Raw genomic sequence first — 22,477 nt, 5'->3', positions numbered from 1 at the left:
ATACTTTTCCAGATGGTGGAACGGCTGATGTCAAATTCTTTTGAGATCTTTTTAAATCCCTTACCAGACTCATAAGTGGCCACAGTCTTCTTTCTTAGGGCGTCAGACAGTTATTAGATCTCATTAGATAGATATATAGATAGATACAACCTGGTGACCATTACCCCTACATTTTAAAGGGTAGACAATTATACTTAAAGGAACATATACAAACAACAGTTAGTTTTGTATGTGACTCATACCTGGTCAATCTCACATCACTGTGTTGCAGCAAAAGGATTAATCAGGTGTGTCCCTGATTGTTGCCCAATTGTGTTTACCCTTGTTAAGATGAGAATGTTTTCTAAGAGTTAGAGTTTCCCAACAGTTACGCAAATGAGATTAAATCATCTCTTGCAACTGTGTATAAAAAGCTCTGCTGTCAGTACAGCATTACCACAATCATCCACATCTCTGAGACAGTCTGCTGAAGTTGTGAAGACCTGACGGTAACATTTCTCATCAATCTCTTATTGCTTCTCTGTTTTCAGTATAATGTTGGTTGAATGGTGATATTGCAGATGGTTTTGACCACATCTCATCTGAAATATTGTTAACAGGTGAAATCACTGAAACCATGATCAAGGTTGTGTTTCTGCTTGGATGCCTGCTGAGCCTTGCTCTGGCAAATCCTGTAAGTGTAATATGCCTGAAGACTGTGCTAGTGATGTTATCTGTAATATATGAATATATCTTGCACTGTGTGTGTGTAACTGTGTAACCAGAGACTGTGTCAGTGCTCCTATCCTATCATATCCAAACAATACATTTGCATGTTTTTTTTAAACAGAATGACTCAGCACACGAGCGCGATGCACGTTCTTCATCTAGAGAGAGGGTGAGTCTCATGTTTGTCTTTCTAGGTTTGAACATTAGACACACTTGACTCTCTGATATTTACATATCTCTAAGAAGTTATTCACCAGAGAATGCATTATCACATGTAATAATATATATTACTGATTCTCTTGCAGATTACTGGGCCTTCCCTAAATCGTCTTACCCTGCTACTACCTTTTCTACAGAATCCAGCACTTCTGCAGAATTCAACGCTCCTTGCTTTGCTTCTTGCTGCTATACGATAAGCTGCTCCTTAACCAACAGCTATTACTGCCACAAACCAACAATGAATAAAAACCTATGTTGAATTGCACTGGGGTTCTTTTGTCATTTATTTACAGGATTATTGAAAATCAGTGCTTATTTTTGAGTGACTCTGTCTTAAACTAAGATTAAAAATGTTGTTGTGCCAACAGTGCAGTGTAGCTAGCTGAACGCTACTTCTTCACTATGTACAACTCTGGATACTGTAGCTCTTCTGAAAAAGAAAGGCTTCAACCAGTACCTGATTCCCTGGTATACCTCTCAAATTGGCACCTTAAAGCACATAATGTTGCTTGTTTTGCTTTAGTTTTTCTCTTTTCTAAACTGAATCTTGACTTTTTCTTTAGTCTTTCTGCTCACTGTTGTGTTTGGTAGCTGCAAAATAAAGTTCATCAGTGAAAATCAGGCAGACACAAAATTTGTTTTGGGTTTTTCACAAACACCTTTTTATTGTACAGTTTGGCCCATAATGTCACGGTCCTGGGTCGGATCAACCCAGCATTTTGAGTTCCTTATGCTTTGGTTTATTTTTGAATTATGAATCTGTGTTTCAGTTATTCTGGTATGTTTTTGCATTATGACTAAGGTTCGGGTTGTATTTTGTTATTATTGCCGGTTTAATTCAGCGTCTAGTCTGTCTTACTTTGTCGAGTCCGTGTCCTTGTAAAGTGTGTCTTGTTTCCTGTTTTACTTTGAAGGTTCATGTTCCTGTCTTTGTCAGTGTTTCTAGCTTTATTCCCCCTGTCTTGTTAGGTCTTATCCCTCCCAGCTGTTCCCCTTGTGTCTTTAATTCCTTGATGACTCCTTCAGTGTGTTTAAGCCCAGTGTGTCTTTGTGTCAGTGTGGCATCGTTAACGTCTGTTCATCCTCATACCACCCTGTGTGTTCTGTTTGCCTGCCTGCTAGTTTGTTTGCATTCCAGTCTAGTTAGTTCTTTGTTCAGTCTGCATTCCCACAATAAAGCTGAGGGTTTTGAGTACACCTGTGCCTCTGTGAGTCCTGCTTTTTGGTCCACCTTTCCTGCCTGCCTTCACACAGCCATGACACAGAAGTTTTTGGACAAAGCTTTTGTCATTTTTCCTACTGAAAGTAGCTGTACATAATGTTACATCTGTGAGATGATTATGGGCAATTTTTTTCTTCAATGTTTAAAATTTTACACGTGAAGAAATTCACAAAGTCATCACTAGTTGACGTTAAACGACTGTTGGCTCAACAGAGCCCCGGGTTTTCTCAGTCTGGCTAGAGTGTTATAGAGAAACCTATGGTTGTTCTTATTTCCATCAATCAGTGATGAATAGTAAGATGTTCTCTAGTATTATTATATAGCCTTTTTTTATACAGATGCAAACTGGCTTTCCAGGCTAAACGATGATCTTCTAAATTAGTAAGGTGCAATTTCTTCTGCAGCATACGAGTTACAGCGGTCCCTTGCTATAATGTGGTTCACCTTTCACGGCCTCGCTGTTTCGCAAATGTTTTTTGGTAGAATTTTGCATAGTTTGTTTTAGTTTTTGTTTGCACAGCGCATTGTGTTCTGCGTCCAATCTTGTGCCGGGTTTCCTGTACAGTACAGAATGCGTTCAGCTTGTCAAATTTACAAAAATCTTCGATCGCTAGCAGTGTGACTCTGAAGTGCTGTACTGCATGTTTGTAAGTTTTCTCCCCAACAAACACAACAATGTTGACGAAATGTTTTGCACCGTCAAAGGCACCTGCGGTAGCACCCAAAAGGCAGAGGAGGCTGCTAACAATCGCACAAAAAGTTGGACTTCTGGACATGCTAACGGAAAGTAGAAATTACCATATTTTTCAGATTATAAGGCGCATTAAGCGAAACAAAACAGTCCGAAAAGTCAAACTTTACACAACTCATTCTTCTTGCTTCCTCTACTTCTGTACCATTGATGCATTAATGTTGAATTCTCTTGCAGCTGCTCTGTTCCCATGTTCTAGACCTGAAAACAGTTTTTTAGCCTTGATTTCATTCTGGAATACTAGACTTGTTTTTCTACAAAGATTTGAACTTTGAGTGTTTAAACAAGAGAGAAAAGCGTAAAGATGTTCATGCTTGTCTGAGAAAAGTGTATAGTGTGTAGTGAAGGGTTTTACAGCCTTAAAACATCTATAATAATTGTAAAAAAAAAAAAAGAGAGAATACAGTTGGCTACTTCAGCGATTTCAGCTATCGTAGGTTATTTTTTAGAACGTAACTCCCACGATAAATGAGGGACCACTGTATCAGCTTTAAGGTGCACTGTTAGATTTGTATTGTTCATTATCATTTATGCTTAGAAATATTTACTCATATGCTTAGAAGTATATAATCATTTGTTGAAAGAATGTGTCATCCTAGGAGGTCTGTAACAACTGTGTAGCATGAAGAGGGGGGTGTGTTCATTCCTCTACAGTGTTCTGTAGGGGTGCAACGATACACAAAATTCACGGTTCGGTTCGGTTCGATACTTTGGTGTCACGGTTCAATATTTTTTCGATACAAAAAAAACGTTCATGCCTTTTTAATTTGTCATTTATTAAAATTATAAATATATATTTTAACTCAAAAGTACAGTTCTTACATTTAACCCTAACCCTTGTGTGTTTTTTATTTTGACAGCGAATGCGCACCTGCGGACCACTTATGTGCACCCCTGGTTATTTAGCTCGTCATATTGCAGCCACAGAAATTATTTTGTCCATGAAACCATAAAGCTGCACTTTCTTTTTGCCTTATAGTCTGATTTGTCATAACTTTTCCGTTTTGTGGTAAGCTTTTCTTTGGCTGTCACTTCTTCACCCTGACCTGTCTTATTTGGCTCAGCAGAACTAAAATATATATCCTGCTGCTTTTACACACGCACTCACATAAGCTCAGCGATTCTCTGCACGATCAACCTCTCACATGTTTAAGCTTGCTGCGGGAGATTTCACTTGTCATGTTTGCATAGTAAGCTAACGATTAATAAGACGATGTCAGAGGAATTGGTGCACAAATTATCATCACTCACAGATCAGTGCTGTCGCTCTCTATACACAGTTCGCACGATTGCAAAGTGAAAGCAAAAAAACAAGCGCAAATTCAAACGCGATTTCAATATGTCACATATTGACAGTGGCTCACCGATGCCAATGACATAATTACCCAGCTACATTTCTGAAAGAATGCAAAAGCACTGACATATATTTTTCCTTCCTACAATAGCCCGACGGGCAGGGAAGAGATAGATTTTGCTAGCCCGACTGAAAAAATCGCTAGCCCCGGGACGTCGGGCTAGCGATATTGCAAGCCCTGTATCTGATTGAGGAATCACTCATCTTTGGAAAAGAGAGTTTATTACAGAGAAATGGCTCTTTCCAAAATAAAAACTATACTATCCGCTTCTTCTGGGCTATATTCTCAGCAGCATAAGGAGAATCATGTGCTAACAGCTGTCTAAATGACTCGGCTAAATTTAGTAGCATGCTTGTTGTTTTTGTCTTTGCACTAGGATGATGTCGGCGTAAATGTGCAGTCATATTCGTTGTGTTCCCACTAGTGCTTTCAGGTTAATCTTGTTGAAATGACCTTAACGCCACAACACGGCAAATCTCCGTTAACGAGCTACCGCCGATCGCCCCGTGCATGGGGCTAGACGGCCAACACTTAACAAGCTAACTGCGCTAACACACTAGTTCCCACCCATGTAATTGAGCATTGCATGCCACATCCAACATACTGTTTTACTTTAGTCCATGACTCGCTTACCTTCAGGGTCATACGTCACATGAAAACCAAAATAATTCCAAACGCCAGATCTGAATGAGGGTGGGGGAGGTTCAATTTGCCATGTTGCAAGGAGAGCTTAACTTCTGTCTTGCTAGCTTGCCCTGCGCTCTTCCTTCTGACGATGCTGTCTGTGTTGAGCGCTCAGTGGATCTGCGCTCGACAGTGCAGCCTAGGCGGAGTAGTCGAACGCAGATTCACTGAGCGCTCAACACAGACAGCATCGTCAGAAGGAAAGTTGATAAAATAAATTACAAATGTTGTATTGTTCGATACATATGCGTACCGAACCGAAAGCACTGTATCGAACGGTTCAATATCGATACGAATACCTTTGCACCCCTAGTGTTCTGGCATAGATCACACACCTCCTAGGAGAGGTCGTATCTTCTCTTGCTGATATATGGTATAGCAAACACACGTATATCTGTTTGAGTGTAAGAGCCTTTTGTTTAGATGGACCACTAGACTCCTGGCACACACACACAACGCACGGTACTCTTTGTGTGTATGAAACGTCATATGTTAATGAACCTATGCATATTCATGTAACCACAATAAAAGGAGTGCTATGGGGAACCTGGCTGAGAGTCTGACGGAGGTCAAGTGGGTGGAACGACACTTGGCTCCAGGTCGGTCTTCTTCGTGTTATTGGGTAATGATCAGACAAAATGATTTGGGAGAAACTGCATGAACAAGGAGATGTCGTTTATATTGACTAGAATAATCTGTTCTTGTTTTTTTTTTTTTTTACTTTTTTTAAAACAGAGTCACTCAGAAATAAGCGGGGATTTTCAATAATCGTGTAAATAAATAAAAAAATCCCAGTGCAATTTAACATAGGTTTTTATTCATTGTTTGTTCGTTTTCAATTCCTCCTTTGTGGCAGTAATAGCTGTTGGTTAAGGAGCAGCTTATCGTATAGCAGCAAGAAGCAAAGCAAGGAGCGTTGAATTCTGCAGAAGTGCTGGATTCTGTAGAAAAGGTAGGAGCAGGGTAAGACGATTTAGGGAAGGCCCAGTAATCTGCAAGAGAATCAGTAATATATATTATTACATGTGATAATGCATTCTCTGGTGAATAACTTCTTAGAGATATATAAATATCAGAGAGTCAAGTGTGTCTAATGTTCAAACCTAGAAAGACAAACATGAGACTCACCCCCTCCCTAGATGAAGAACGTGCATCGCGCTCGTGTGCTGAGTCATTCTGTTTAAAAACAAACAGTTTTATACAGTCTCTGGTTACACAGTTACACGCACAGTGCAAGATATATCATTCTACAGTCATGTTACACTTACAGGATTTGCCAGAGCAAGGCTCAGCAGGCATCCAAGCAGAAACACAACCTTGATCATGGTTTCAGTGATTTCACCTGTTAACAATATTTCAGATGAGATGTGGTGAAAACCATCTGCAAAATCACCATTCAACCAACATTATACTGAAAACAGAGAAGCAATAAGAGATTGATGAGAAATGTTACCGTCAGGTCTTCACAACTTCAGCAGACTGTCTCAGAGATGTGGATGATTGTGGTAATGTTGTACTGACAGCAGAGCTTTTTATACACAGTTGCAAGAGATGATTTAATCTCATTTGCGTAACTGTTGGGAAACTGTAATTCTTAGAAAAACGTCTCATCTTAACAAGGGTAAACACAATTAGGCAACAATCAGGGACACACCTGATTAATCTTTTTGCTGCAACACAGTGATGTGAGATTGACCAGGTATGAGTCACATACAAAACTAACTGTTGTTTGTATATGTTCCTTTAACCCTTGTGTGCCCGCCTGTTCTCGGGGCATGGGTCGTGGTGACCCCCCGAGGGGTGTGTGTGTGTGTGTGTGTGTGTGTTGTTATTAGGATGGTATTGATGATGATGATGATGATGATGATGATAGGGTGGGGGTCGCTAGGACCCCCTCGGGGCATATGTGTGTTATGGTGATTAGGGTGGGGGTCGCTAGGACCCCCCCGGGGCATATATGTGTTATGATGATGATGATGATGATGATGATAGGATGGGGGTCGCTAGGACCCCCTCGGGGCAGATGATGATGATGATGATGATAGGGTGGGGGTCGCTAGGACCCCCTCGGGGCATATATGTGTTATGATGATGATGATGATGATGATAATGATAGGGTGGGGGTCGCTAGGACCCCCTCGGGGCATATATGTGTTATGATGATGATGATGATGATGATGATGATAGGGTGGGGGTCGCTAGGACCCCCTCGGGGCATATGTGTGTTATGGTGATGATGATGATAGGGTGGGGGGGGGTCGCTAGGACCACCGTGGGGCGCTTGTGTTATCACGGCGTCGGTGGCGTCTGGGGAGCGGCGGTGCGGAAGAAGCGGTGCAGTTGGGACAGTACGTGACGGCGCAGTTTGTACACACGTGCACTCGGCACTCGCGGCACAGGATCTTGGTCTTGACGTCTTTGCTCCTGGGACACACACGGCACCTTCGCCTCTTGACCGGAGAGGAGTCGCGTGGCGTAGCGTTAGAGGCTGCCTCGGCGGTAGCGCCTCAGGCCGCGACTCTGCCGCCTCCTCCTCCTCGCGCTAAAGCCCTGGCTTCGAGCATGGGGCGCGCGAGCGCTTTGCCCAGTCGCTCGAGGAAGAGCCGTCGTCTGTTGAGCTTGCCCGGCATCCAGTCGGGGTGAATTTCCCTCCACAACACGAACGCGTTGTAGGCCGCCACGTCGACCATGTTGTGGAAAAGGGCCACGGGCCACCTGCGGGTCTTTCTCCTGCAGCTGTACGTGCTCACGACCTTGTCCAGGTTGTCGACGCCTCCCTTGGTGCGGTTGTAATGCAGCACCAAGGGCGGTTTTGCGCCGCTTCTGTCGCTGCTTTTGTTGCCGCCGCCGCTGCTGCTGCTGCTGATGATGCTGTTGCTGTCGCCGATGCGGCGGCTAGGCCGGGGCTCGGGGCCGGAGCGATGGTGGTAACGGGGAGCTGTGGTGAGGAGCAGCACGTTCTTGTTCTTCTTGGCCACGTAGGAGAGGATGATCGTGTCGGGCCCTCGTCCTCCTCCTCGTCCTCGTCCTCCTCCTCCTCCTCGTCCCGCGGAGCCGCCGAGTACCACGGATTCGACGGAGCCCACGGCCCTGCCCTTGACGCAGCGCAGCTCTCTGGGGATCTCGTGTCTGTTCGACCGCAGAGTGCCCAGCACGGTGTGGCCTCTCTCGCGATAGAGCCTGTCGGCGAGCTCGCGCGAGATGAAAAAGTTGTCGCACGTGACGCTGCGTCCCGGAGTCAGTCCCTCGGTGAGGTCCACGACCACTCGAGTGGCCAGGTGCTTTTCGGGAGGGCCGCGCTTGTTGGGCTTGCCGGTGTAGACTTGCATCTTCCACGCGTAGCTGGAACGCGCGTCGCACGCCACCCATATCTTGATCCCGTACCTGGCCGGCTTGCTGGGCATGTACTGTCTGAACGGACACCGTCCTGATGGAGAGAGAGAGAGAGAGAGAGAGAGAGAGAGAGAGATGGAAATGGGGAGAGAGAGAGATGGAAATGGAGAGAGAGAGAGAGAGAGAGAGATGGAGATGGAGAGAGAGAGAGATGGAGATGGAGAGAGAGAGAGAGAGAGAGAGAGAGAACGAGAGAGAGAGATGGAGAGAGAGAGGGAGAGAGAGATGGAGAGAGAGAGAGAGATGGAGAGAGAGAGCGAGAGAGAGATGGAGAGAGAGAGAGAGAGAGAGATGGAGATGGATGGATGGAGAGAGAGAGAGAGATGTGAGAAAGTGTGGGGGAGATTGGGGCAGAAACACAAGGAGAAGAGACGTGAGTTTGACAGAGAACGCGCTTGCTTGCTTGCAAGCGTGGAAGACATAAAGAGTCATGCGAAAGCACAAACGCGGAACCCAACACGAATATACAACGAAGCGAACTAGCCTGTTTTCGCCATTCCCGCTCCTATTCCTCCTCTCTTATCCCAGTCACACACACACACACACACACCACGTACGTACCTCTGAACGGCACCAGTCTCTCGTCGACGGTGACCTCCGGTCCCGGGCGGTACATGGCGGGCAACCTCGCGCACCACTCATCCCACACGGCTCTGATGGGGGCCAGTTTGTCGTAGCTATCGCCGCCATTGCCGTCGCCTCGCCCGGCTCGTCTGGTCTCTCTGTCGTCGAAGCGCAGCGCGCTCGAGTAGGCTCGAAAAGTCTTGAGCGGCATCGTGGCTCTGAACACGGACCTGCCGCTCTCGGCGTGCCACAGGCTCTCGCAGGCCTCTCGAGGACATCTTCTTTTTCTTCTTCTTCTTCATCATCATCGGCGAGGACGTCTTCATCTTCTTCTTCTTCTTCTAATTCTTCTTCTAATTCTTCTTCTTCTTCTTCTTCTTCTTCTTCTTCTTCTTCATAGTCTTTGTCTTCTTCTTCATCGTCATCGTTATAATCATCGGCGAGGACATCTTCTTCTTTTTCTTCTTCTTCTTCATCATCATCAAATCAAATCAAATCACTTTTATTGTCACATCACATGTGCAGGCACACTGGCACAGCACATGCGAGTGAAATTCTTGTGTGCGAGCCCCACAAGCAACAGAGATGTGCAAACACAACAACACAAACGAGCAAAATACAAGAATGGCCAACCTGAAACTAATAAATATATGTACAATATATAATAGTGTATGCATTTCTGGATGTGTATACTAAATATTTTCCTACGTGTGTGTGTGTGTGTGTGTGTGTGTGTGTGTGTGTGTGTGTGTATACACATTTTTACAAATTAAATAGTAAAAAAATAAAAATAAAAATAAAAAATAAATAATAATAATAATAATAATAATAATAATAAAATATATAAAATATACAGAGTTGAATATGTGCAAAACAAGTGGCATTTATATACAGTGTGTAGTGCATAATGTTGAAGTTCCAGTAGTGAAGCTGAGGTGTCTATGACGTGTTCAGCAGTCTGATGGCCTGGTGGAAGAAGCTGTCTCTCAGTCTGCTGGTACGGGACCGGATGCTGCAGAACCTCCTTCCTGATGGAAGCAGTCTGAACAGTTTATGGCTGGGGTGACCTTGATGATCCTCCCCGCTTTCCTCAGGCAGCGCTTCCTGTAGATGTCTTGGAGGGAGGGAAGCTCACCTCCAATTATCCGTTCAGAGCACCGCACTACTCGCTGGAGAGCTTTGCAGTTGTAGGCGGTGCTGTTGCCATACCAGGTGGTGATGCATCCAGTGAGGATGCTCTCAATGGCACAGTGATAGAAGGTCCTGAGGATGCGGGGGCTCATGCCGAATCTTTTCAGTCTCCTGAGAAAGAAGAGGCGCTGCTGCGCCTTCTTCACTGTTTTGTTTGTGTGTACTGACCACGTAAGATCCTCAGCCAGATGTACTCCAAGGAACCGGAAGCTGCTCACTCTCTCCACAGCAGCGCCGTTGATGGTGATGGGGGTGTGTACTTCTCTGCACCTCCGGAAGTCCACTATCAACTCCTTTGTCTTTGCAACGTTGAGGGTGAGATGGTTGTCTTGACACCAGTGGGTCAGGGCGCTGACCTCCTCCCTGTAAGCCGTCTCATCACCGTTGGTGTCGTCCGCAAACTTCACAATGATGTTGGAGCTGTTAGTGGCTGTGCAGTCATAGGTGTAGAGTGAGTACAGGAGAGGGCTCAGTACACACCCCTGTGGAGCACCAGTGTTCAGTGTGATGGGGGATGAGGTGATGCTGCCCAGTCTGACCACCTGGCGTCTGTCAGACAGGAAGCTAAGGATCCAGCTGCAGAGGGAGCTGCTCAGTCCTAGATCCTGCAGTTTCCTGTCCAGCTTCGAGGGAACGATGGTATTGAATGCTGAGCTGTAATCTACAAACAGCATCCTCACATACGTGTCTCTCTTCTCCAGGTGTGACAGGGCAGTGTGTAGTGTCAGGGCTATGGCATCATCAGTGGACCTGTTGTGGCGGTATGCAAACTATAGAGGGTCCAGTGAGTCGGGTAGTGCAGAGCAGATGAAGTCCCTGACCAGCTTCTCGAAGCATTTGCTTACGATGGGGGTCAGGGCTACAGGTCGCCAGTCGTTCAATGAGGAGATGGTGGAGGATTTGGGTACAGGGACGATGGTGGCCATTTTGAAGCAGGCTGGGACTACAGACAGAGGGAAAGGTTGAAGATGTGCGTGAACACTCCAGCCAGCTGAGCCGCGCATGACCTGAGGACGCGGCCGGGAATCCCGTCCGGACCAGTAGCTTTGCGTGCGTTCACCTTCCTGAAGCACTTCCGCACATCCTCCTCAGACACAGTGTGCGCACTGACGTCATCCGCGGTGCGCACACTGTCCGGTCTCATGGTGTTCGCTGTGTCGAATCTAGCGTAGAATACGTTTAGATCCTCACATAGAGAGGCCGTGGTCTGCGGTGTGCTGGTTTTCCCTCTAAAGTCTGTGATCGTGTTTAGTCCCTGCCACATACTCCGAGGGTTGTCAAACTGTTGCTCCACCCTGTCCCTGTACTCACGTTTGGCTGCTTTAATCGTCTTCCGGAGTTGGTAATGTGCGTGTTTGTAGTCCGATGTGTTCGCGGAGGCAAAGGCGGTGTTCCGTGCCGCGTGAACATCTCCGTTAATCCAGGGTTTTTGATTTGGGAAGGATTTGACTGTTCTGGATGGGACGACATCTTCCACGCATTTCCTGATAAATCCACAGACTGAGTCTGTGTATTCATCAATGTCTCTGGCGGCCACGTGAAACATTTCCCAGTCCGCGTGATCAAAACAGTCCCGCAGCGCATCATCATCGGCGAGGACGTCTTCGTCTACTTCTTCTTCTTCATAGTCTTTGTCTTCTTCGTCATCGTCGTAGTCGTAATCGTCGGCTACATCCGCGTCGCGAGTTTCACCGACAGCGCCGCGGCCGCGATCGCGCCCAGGATCATGAACGCCACCTGCAGCGCGGCCGGCGTCGTCCTCTTGCCAAATCTCCCGAGTCCCCTGCCCCGGGTCGGCGCCTGCTTCTTCTTCCTCTCCCTCTCGGCGGTTCGACTCGCCTTGCGAGCCGCCGTCCTGGCAGAGTTGCGACGCCATTTCGTAACCGCGATCCTCTTCCCCGAAATACCTATCCACCCCATCGTTTTTGTCCTCCTGATCCTCTGAGTAGCGCTCCTCCTCGTCGTCTGCGAGCGTTCGGGCCGTCGGGTCGTCGTTGTCGTCCCCCTCGGCCTCTTGCTCCTCTTCCTCCTCACTCTCGTCCTCCTCCAAGTTCTCCTGTAGCTGCTGCTGCTGCCGCCGCCGCTGCTCTTGGTCTTCCTCGACCCCTAGCCCTCGATAGCGAAACGTGGCCGGTCGCAACAACGGAGCGACCGGAGCCGACCATGCAGCGTACGCCAAATGCGCTGGCGATGGCGATGGCGATGGTGATGGTGAGCGGGAGGAGGAGGAGGAGGACACCGCCGGCGATTGCGATCCGCCTGTACCGACCTTAGTGCTCTTTGGCTCCCACGGTCTAGTGCGTGACATTGTCTTCTTCGTCTTCTTCTTTCTCGTTGGCACCTTGTTGCCGTTGTTGTCGTCGTTGTAGTACGGCACGCGCCCGGACATCACCTCTGTAACCCGTAACCCCGACGCGCTTAGTACCCGCCATCCGCGCTCTTATCATCTCTCCGCGCAACGTGCTGTGCTTTCGCCGGGGTGTTTCTCGGCCACCTTTTACAAGACTTTATCGTCCGTGCTTGCACGTGTGCTCTCTGTCAAACTCATGTCTCTCTCTCTCTCTCTCTCTCCCTCCCTCCCTCCCTCCCTCGGCGGGGGATCCGCATCCCCCGGCCCCGCCCGACCTCCTCCATCCCTCCCTCCCTCCGCGGGGGACCGGCATCCCCCGGCCCCGCCCTCCCTTCCCATCCCGTCCCATCCCCTGGGGGGGGGGGGGGGGGGGGGGATCTCGCGACCCCGACCTCCTCCCTCCATCCCTCCCTCCCTCTGTGGGGGACCCGCATCCCCCGACCTTGCCGCTCTCCCCCTGGCGGGTGCATCAGGGTTAAGAGGATTTCAGCTCTTTTTGAGGAAAATGGTCTGGATATGAAGCATGTCTGTGTACTTGTGACCAATGGCGTGTCCAGCGGGGTGGCCTGGGGGGGCACAGGCCACCCCCCAAACCAGACTGGCCACCCCAGGTGCCACCCCAAAGGCAAAACAATAAAATTCAATCAAATATCAAATGTCCGATTATGTTTTCACGGTGACGCTCAGATATCCGAGTGTAAGTGAATGCAGCATCGCTTCTGCGCTATGCGCATCACGTTAGCAAAGGTAGGAGAGCCAAGCGCGAAAGATGGCACTGCAGGAAACAATTTTTCGGTGAAAGAAAATGAGGACAGAATAAATGTCCCGGTAAGTAATATCAAGTTTGTTGAGTTTAGTAAACTTCGGTGAAATTAGAATACCAAGGAAAAAAATAACACTTAAAGAATTATTGCAGCCGTTGAATATTTCAGACAGTATGCTACTGAGGGCAGCTAACATAAGAGTTATGAGTTATAAGATATAATCTAAGTCGTAACATTGCTGTATGGAGCTGCAGATTTGGTTGCAGGTTAACATAGCTGGACTGGCCATCGGGCATATCCCCAGTGACTTATTTTTTATTTTTTTTGTAACGGCATGAACAATGAGACGTGGTGGATTGGCCAGATGCAGGTCGATGTGTAGAAATAACTCCGTTGTTTGGTGGCGGCTATGACGGAGCTTCCACAGAGGCAAAAGGTGGATGAGGGAAGGGGAGGCAGGAGGAGAGACCCGAAGCAGCCACCAGTCCGAGTGTCAGGTGAACTGAACTTCAGGTAAGAAGTTATGACCTGCAGTCTATCTGGGTCAGATATAAACCAAGTTTAGGTGGAGTTTATTTTCATGTTGCTGACTTTTTACCGTCAGTTGCAATAACTCATACTGCGTTCTAGCCAGTTTGACGGAGTTTTTATACAGCTGGGTGGGTGCTATGATGTTACTGATAGTGAACTTTATTTTATTCATAAGGTTAGTAGAGTTGCCAACGGCTCCTTAAAAAAATGGAATGGTCCCTCATTCAGAGAAAATATTACACGTTTCGTATTGAGCTGAGAAGAGACGCAGTTTGTCCCGGACTTTAGCTAGAATGGAAAAAAGACACAAAGCTGGATTTATTCTGTCTTTATGCTGCACAGCTGCCTCTTCTCTCATTCTCTCCCCCTCCCTCTCCTGTTGCTACTTCAATCATGAAACTGATCAATGATCAGCTGATCGGCTTTTCTCTCTTGTTTATCGCCCACTTTGCGCCAGAAAGAGGAAACCAGCAGATATTGCGCTAAACAACAGCAGCACGTTTAAGCTTGATCAGCTGTTGTTAGAATTTATTTAATATTAATTTCTAGTATCAGCTGATGTTTGCTGGAGCCACAGCTGTAAAGCTGCTGGTCATGATGTCTGTTTAGATATGTGGTGAGAGGGAAACATGAAGATGAAACCAGCAGATGTCCTTACTGAACCATCAGAGCTGAACAGGTGATGGAGAAACAGGTTTACCTTTTAGGTGACATGAATGAGTTGAAGGGAAGTTATGAACTGTTTCTGAGAGATAAATAACACCAGGATCCTTTTTTATGTAGCTGACAGCTGGTAACTGTGCAGGGGCGGGTCTAGCAAAGTTTTGCCAGGGGGCCAGGTAGGGCATTAACAGGGAAAGGTGGGCACAAAGAAATACTTTTCTTTCTTATTCTCATTTAAAATACCTAGTTTTTATTAAATAATTATCTAAATCTTACAACCAAAGTTTTTATCTGACGTAAAATGTATAGAAATCATACATATACCAACAAGACTGTACATCACTGTCACAACAGGGTTTGTTTTCAGTCAAAGTCTTTATGGCTTTAATACCTGGTGGGTCGGTCTGTAGTAAAAATGCCCAATTTTTTTGTCCCAGTCCAGCCCTGCAGGTTAATACTGGCAGTGTCACCATGCCAGCTGACTGTATTTTATCATCAGCCAGTGTTGTTCTTTATCAATATTACCAAAGTTTACCATAAGGCAGCAGAGAAAGTATTTACTTGCTTTCAGGTTTCATTCAAATGTTAGTCTTTTCAGTTGTTTCCCCACTTTTTTCCTGTTTCAAAATCAAACACCAGTTTGTGAGAAGATTATCTTCTTTTTTTAACAGGCAGATAAAGTTTTGCATTGGCATTGGCTAATTTGTCAATTGTTTGTTACAAATGTTCGTATTTTAATTTTCAAAAATGTTTTTGCCCAAAACATATGTGCACTACATGTCAGTAAAAATACTATGCAAATATTGCTGTCCTTGAATGCTGAGTAAACACTGACAAAGCACTGATTGTATCTCTTGTACTTTATCAACGCAGTATCTAAAAACTTTGCACCGTAGTGGTTAAAATCTCATTCTAATAAGAGTTAAAAGTGCATTTGGTTATTAGGTTTATAGGATTATTGAATTATGGTTAAGGGTTGGTAGAATTTTTTTTTTTAAACATTATCTGCCAATTAAATCTGCCACCCTTCTCCAAATCTGTGCCCCTACCTGGCCCCCCCAACAAAAATTTTCTAGACACGCCACTGCTTGTGACGGATGGGGCTCCATCCGTGGCAGGAAAAGTGAGTGATCAGCAAAACATTTATTTTAATTTGAAAGGGAATTATCAAAATGTGTTTTTTTTTAATTATTATTTCAAATGTGCAAAAAATTAATTTAGTTGTAGCTCCCTTTTTTTTAATGGACCTTTTGGTGTGCATTTGTGAGAGGTCACCAGATTTACAGAGGAAAAAGGAATTTTTAAAAAAGTACTTGTTTTTAAATACAGTTGTGTGGGTTTGAAATTGATCATGATCTGCTGCTTACTGGCTGCAAAAAAATATCTGGCCCAGATAAATTCCTCGGTTTGAAAATCTGGCCCAACTAACATCTTAGTTGAATAGCCATGCAATAGGGCCTTCACACTGTCAGTGCTCAGGCCCTAAATAAAGGATGTCAGACTGGGTGTTGTCTGCTAACTGCTTAAGCCGCTAAATCTCCTGATTTGTAATAATAGACTTGACTTGACTTTTGACTTTCTGATCACTGTTGCGTTTAGTAGCTGCCAAATAAAGTTCATCAGTGAAAATCAGTTAGACTCAAAATGTGTTGGGGGATTTTTGTTTGTTTTTCACAAACACCATTGTATTGTATGGTTAGGCACAAGTTTTTGTACACAGATTCTGCCATTTTTTCTCTGTACACAATCACAGGGAATTTTAAATCAAACAATTGAGATACTATTGCAGAATTGCAGACGTTCACCTTTAATGTGGGTGGGTCTTTACAAAAATATGACATCAACTGTTTAAGTATTACAAACATTTTTATCTTTAGTGCCCAATTTTGAGCAGCTCAGTACTAATTGGATAACCTGACATCATTTTATATACAAACATCATTTTTTTAATGCTTTGACTGAAATACTTAAGTCTATACACCATGAACATCACAAATACTGTGTCTCCTCCCTTCAGATGTTCTTCTTGGCATTTACTACAGAGCCTTCGGTTGCTGCTTCTCTTTGGTTCTCTTTATCTTCAGTTTTGTCTTTAATAGCTGCTGTATTGCTTTGGTAAGTGGACTGATTCTTATATAGTGCATTTCTACTCTCCCTGCTTTATACAACATGCCACATTCACCCATATTAACTTTCCTAGCTAACATTCACACACGTTCATACTCCAATGGATGCATCAGAGTAACTTGGGGTTACTAACTTGAGACAAGTATTGTGCATGCAGACTGGGGAAGCCAGGGATTCAACCACTAACCTTCCTAATCAGTAGATGATCTGTGCTACCTCCTAAGCTCCAGCCACCCCTTTTTCAATGTGTTTTTGCACCGTGGCGCATTAATCAGCTGAGCAAGAGTAGAGAGTAAGACATTTTGCATTGAAAATGGTCTGCTTTCTGAAAATAAGTCAGAATTTCAAAAGATTTTTGTTTTTCTGTTAAGCCACAACACTGACCTATGAATCGTGCAAGCTTTTTTAAACTCTATAAGACCAAGTCATTCAAAAATAAGTGGAGATTTTCAATAATCTGTGTGAATAAATTATGAAAAACAATGATGCCGTTCAACATGGGTTTTTATTCATTGTTGGTTCATTTTCAATTCATTCTTTGTAACAGTAATAGCTGTTGGTGAAGGAGCAGCTTATCGTATAGCGGCAAGAATCGCTGCAAGGAGCGCTGGATTCTGCAGAAGTGTTGGATTCTGTAGAAGAGCTGTTATCAGGGTAAGATAACGTGTGTTAGTCCCAGTAGTCTGCAAGAAAATAAGTAATAAATATTATTACATGGGATAATGCATTCTCTGTTGAATGGCTTTCTTTGGATATGATAATATTGGAGAGTCCAGTGTGTCTAATGTTCAGACATAGAAAGACAAACATGACACTCACCCCCTCCCTAGATGAAGAACGTGCATCACGCTCGTGTGCTGAGTCAATCTGTTTAAAAAAAAACAAAAAATACATGCAAATGTGTTGTTTGGATATAACAGTACAGGAACACTGATACAGTCTCTGGTGACACGATTCCACACACAGTACAAGATATAGTTATACATTTTATATTAAAACATTAATTTAGTCTTCAGTCATATTACACTTACAGGATTTGCCAGAGCAAGGCTCAGCAGGCATCCAAGCAGAAACACAACCTTGATCATGGTTTCAGTGATTCACCTGTTAACAATAATTTTGATGAGATGTGGTCAAAACCATCAGCCAAATCACCATTCCACCAACATTACATTGAAAACACAGAAGCAATAAAGGATTGATGAGAAATGTTACCGTCAGGTCTTCACAACTTCAGCAGACTGTCTCAGAGATGTGGATGATTGTGGTAATGCTGTACTGACAGTGGAGCTTTTTATACACAGTTGCAAGAGATGATTTAATCTCATTTGCATAACTGTTGGGAAATTATAATTCTTAGTAAACATCCTCATCTTAATATAAGAGGAAACACAATTAGGCAATAATCAGGGACACACCTGATTAAACCCTTTTGCTACAGCACAATTAAATAGCAACAAGCTGCTGACTTTTATCCTGTCAACCAATCAAAAGATTATATGGCAACATGTGATATTTGGTTGTTTAGAAACCCCTGAAAACGTTGGAGGTGACGACAGTCGGAGAGAGAGAGAGAGAGAGAGAGAGAGAGAGAGAGAGAGAGAACAATAGCGAGCGGTTTCCATAAACCAGGACTTGCTTGATGTTCTTTAATTGATTTTTGTCTTCTTATCTATTAAATAAAGTTAATGTACCTTTGTTCTATAACAGCAAGTCATTAAGAAAAAACTGGGTGTTGTTTGTCAACTGCTTAAGCTGCGGAATCTCCTGATTTGTAATAATAGCGAGGTATTTCCATCTGTTTACCAGTTTGTAGACACTATAGGGTGGACACCTACAGTGGTAATATGCATTACTTTCTAGTTATATGAAGAAGTGTTTCTCAAACTTTTGGAGCCATGGCCAATATTTCACATTAGAAAAATCACACAGCACACAACCAAACAAAATGTTGCAAAAAGCATATTGATAATTTTCCCTTGAGAATCCGTGGTGGAAATGATTCAGTGTGTCCCCAGCAGAGATGGGCAGTAACGCGTTACTGTAATCTGATTACTTTTTTCAAGTAACGAGTAAAGTAAGGGATTACTATTGCAAAAACGGTAATTAGATTACCGTTACTTTCCCGTAGGAACGCTGCGTTACTGCGTTACTAAAACCGTGATTTTTTTGCGAGAATGTCTCACGACAGTGACGTAAGCCAGTGCGCCTTTAGTGACAACAGCTGTGTGCAGATCAACAATGGATCATATATCGATTGTGGGAGAGAGTATGAGCATGCAGCGTTTAAAACGTGGAAGTACTGACCTTACTTTGAGTTTGATTCCATAAAAAGTGACAAAAACATTAGCGTCCGTTGTGCGTGGGAAGAAAACTTCTTTTTACAGCGAAAAAACCCCCTAAACTTCCAAGCAAGCACCGAGTGCGCAACGATGTAATGGGAAATTCACAGAGAAACTCGCGGATTCTTCAACTGACCGCAGCACACCTGCACCAGGGTAAACCTCTGCCTATGCCACTCCTGCTTTACAGGTGAAAATAGAGCAAAAGGACCGCTGAGTCTTTGACTTTATTTATTTTCTGCTGTGTTTTACTTGCATCTATTTGAAAGACTGAGTGTAAACACAAAAAATATTTTATTTTATGTGCTGGAATGTGCAGAAAATAGGTTTAAATGTTAAACTAATTTATTCAAGTCAGAGAATGTTGCATATAATTAAATTTTTGCTTGATGCATAAAGTTTAAAGATTAAAACTAATAAAACAAGTAAAAAAAAGAGACTTTTCCATTTGATTACATTTTGTATGATGGATTATGCAGAAAAAGTAGAATTGGGCTGAAAGATCTATCGCTTTATCGCCTCTTCAGGTTGTAAATCGTGTTTTTAAAAAGGAACTAAGTAACTAAGTAATTAATTACTTTTGAAAATAAGTAATCAGTAAAGTAACGGGATTACTTTTTTGGGGAAGTAATCAGTAATTAATTACTGATTACTTTTTTCAAGTAACTTGACCAACACTGGTCCCCAGTATACCTTTTTTGCCTCGTTCTGACCACTAGTCATGTTATGGCCTTCATCTTGGTCAGAATTTTCTCCAGAACCCAGATCAGATTGACTACTTTTTCTTTTCAAATATTCATCTATTGCTATTACGCCCTGCGTGGTCTCACAGCATGACTATTATGTAATTTCTTCTTCCTGTCCTTCTGTTTTACTGGGAGTTGGCAACCTATTTAATTACTGCCCTCTAGTGGAAGAGAAAGTAATTGTTCTGCCTGTTACTCATGCCCATTGCTTAGAGTACTAATCAGGTGGAACCAGATGATCTTCCAGGGCACACCTAATCATTTCTCCAGTGGCTGGCAAACACTGATATTGTCACGGAAAACGGGGTGAGCCGTGTGGAGGCATAAATGAGGACCCAAGAGCAGGCATTCGCTGAGATGCGAACGAGGTTTATTGCAACATAAAACACAAGGAGAAAATGGCAAAACGGAACTAAAGATAAACTACACTGGGAGAAACTAAACTACAAAACAGCAGAGCAGAACATGGAGGAAGGTGGGCGAAGGCACATGAAGGTTGACAGCAGGGCAAACACACAGTAGATACACAGACGGACCAGCAAACAGCACACAAGTAGACACAACTTAAATACACACTGAAGAACACAGGGCGATTACACACATGTGGGAAACACAGCTGGACCTGATGAGCGTGATGAGACGAGGGGGAAGCAAAACTAAATACAATGACGTAAGACATGGACCTTCAAAGTAAAACAGGAAACAGTTCAGAAAGACGACGGCGTGACACTGAACTAAAGCTACACTAAACACGAAGGCACAAAACACAAACCCTAAGAACAAACCCTAAACCAGAATAAACTGAAACATAGAATTATAATATTCAAAACACGATAACTAAACAATCAGAACATAAATAATATCACAGATAAATACCAAAATACAACAAACTGAAAATGCTGGGTCAAATGACCCAGGACCGTGACAGATATAAAGATTAATGTTTACATTGAAGTATTGGACAAATCTGTTGACCTGTATTATTTCATCCAGAACATCCCGAACACCACTACAACAACCTCCTTCTCTCTGAGACTGTCTGCTGCAGCCTTACAACTTAAGGTAATTAAATCTTTACTCTCAGCATTTCTTGTGTAAGGATTGTGAAAGATAATTGTTTTGTTTTTTAATTGATGTATTTGTCATTTTGCTATCTTATTGTCTTTAATGTCTTTGTTTGTTTGTTTTTTATCAACAGGTATAATAACTGAAACCATGCTGAAGGCATTTCTGTTTGGATGCTTCCTGCACTGAACATTCAGAATCTCACTACAACAACCTCCTTCTCTCTGAGACTGTCACAGTCCTGAGTTGGTGACCCAGTGTTCTGTATCTCTTTAATTTGTGTTTCTTGATTATTTGTTATTCATGGTTTTCACTGTTAGTGTTTTGGTTTCTGTCCTAGTATTTCTAGCTCCCTAGTTCAGTAGTATTTCTTGAGTTCTAGTTCTTAGGTTTTGGTATTTGGCTTCCCTGTGTCCTGTGTTGTCTACTCGGTGCCCTCCCATCCCACGTTTCACGTTCCTATGTTCTCTGTCTCCCCGGTCTCTTTGTTAAGTTTACTATCTTGTGTTCAGTCGCTATGTTTCCTGTTTTACTTTGAAGGTCCGTGTCTTATGTCATTGTATTCAGTTTTCCTTCCTCCCTGTCTCGTCATGTTCATTAGGTTGAGCCATGTCTCCCTCCTGTGTTACCTCTGCATGACGTCCCTGTATTGCCTCAGCGTTCTCTCCATCAGCTTTCCTGTGTTTCCTGGTTCCTCATCCCCTGGTTCTGGTCAATCCTCAGGTTATATGTTTATGGTTAGTTTTCCCTAGTTTAGGTTTTGTTAGTTTTCTCTGTTCCACCTGTTTGCAGTATTGATCATCCATAAATAAAGGCTCGCTTTCTGTTCAAAACATTCTCCCGCATCCATGTCTGCATTTGGGTCCCCATTCTTCTAAAATCCCACACATCTGCCTCTGCAGCTGTGACAGAGACAGTCTGCTGCAGCTGTACAAATAACATTTTTACTCTCAGTATTTTTTGTGCACGGATTGTGAAGGATAATTTTTATTTGCTTGGATGAATCTGTCGTTTTAGTTCATCTTATTGTATCTTAACTTTTTCTCAACTTATCTATTCATCTTATTGAACATCACTTTCTGTAAAATGTTCTGTAAAATGGATATTTTTCTCTCTAGAGATGACCAACAAACAACATCTCCCTGCAGCAGCTTCTCTCTGCCTTCCTACAAGCACTTGCTACAACTACTACAACAGCTGCATCCATTATAACTCCCTGAAATCATAAAGGAAACTAAAAAACCAAAGAGTGGTTTTAAGCCAGCATTGCATTTATGACGCCAGGACAATGTTGCTTGTTTTGCTTTACTTTTTCTCTTTTCTAAATTGAATCTTGACTTTTGACTTTCTGATCACTGTTGTGTTTAGTAGCTGCCAAATAAAGTTCATCAGTGAAAATCAGTTAAACTCAAAATGTATTTTTTTTTGTTTGTTTGTTTTTCACAAACACCATTGTATTGTATGGTTAGGCACAAGTTTTTGTACACAGATTCTGCCATTTTTTCTCTGTACACAATCACAGGGAATTTTAAATCAAACAATTGAGATACTATTGCAGAATTGCAGACGTTCACCTTTAATGTGGGTGGGTCTTTACAAAAATATGACATCAACTGTTTAAGTATTACAAACATTTTTATCTTTAGTGCCCAATTTTGAGCAGCTCAGTACTAATTGGATAACCTGACATCATTTTATATACAAACATCATTTTTTTAATGCTTTGACTGAAATACTTAAGTCTATACACCATGAACATCACAAATACTGTGTCTCCTCCCTTCAGATGTTCTTCTTGGCAT

At 43.6% G+C, this 22,477-nt stretch overlaps 3 long non-coding RNA genes across 3 annotated transcripts; 1 reads left to right on the top strand and 2 right to left on the bottom strand.

The window, feature by feature from the left end:
• The first annotated feature begins 373 nt into the window (after nucleotides 1-373).
• Nucleotides 374-1,192, top strand: LOC112434954 (uncharacterized). Its single transcript, XR_003024327.2, has 4 exons — nucleotides 374-488; nucleotides 600-673; nucleotides 830-877; nucleotides 1,014-1,192. It is a non-coding gene; the product is annotated as an uncharacterized LOC112434954 (long non-coding RNA).
• A 4,542-nt stretch (nucleotides 1,193-5,734) lies between these two features.
• On the bottom strand, nucleotides 5,735-6,449 carry LOC106676545 (uncharacterized). Its single transcript, XR_003024337.2, has 4 exons — nucleotides 6,393-6,449; nucleotides 6,208-6,281; nucleotides 6,068-6,115; nucleotides 5,735-5,931 (listed from the first exon to the last, which is right to left on the bottom strand). It is a non-coding gene; the product is annotated as an uncharacterized LOC106676545 (long non-coding RNA).
• A 10,559-nt stretch (nucleotides 6,450-17,008) lies between these two features.
• On the bottom strand, nucleotides 17,009-17,797 carry LOC112434951 (uncharacterized). Its single transcript, XR_003024322.2, has 4 exons — nucleotides 17,738-17,797; nucleotides 17,554-17,626; nucleotides 17,342-17,389; nucleotides 17,009-17,205 (listed from the first exon to the last, which is right to left on the bottom strand). It is a non-coding gene; the product is annotated as an uncharacterized LOC112434951 (long non-coding RNA).
• Nucleotides 17,798-22,477: the final 4,680 nt, after the last annotated feature.

This window comes from Maylandia zebra, linkage group LG6 (genome assembly GCF_041146795.1).
Source record: "Maylandia zebra isolate NMK-2024a linkage group LG6, Mzebra_GT3a, whole genome shotgun sequence".
Lineage (NCBI taxonomy): Eukaryota > Metazoa > Chordata > Actinopteri > Cichliformes > Cichlidae > Maylandia > Maylandia zebra.
This window is presented reverse-complemented; position numbering and strand designations above follow the sequence as displayed.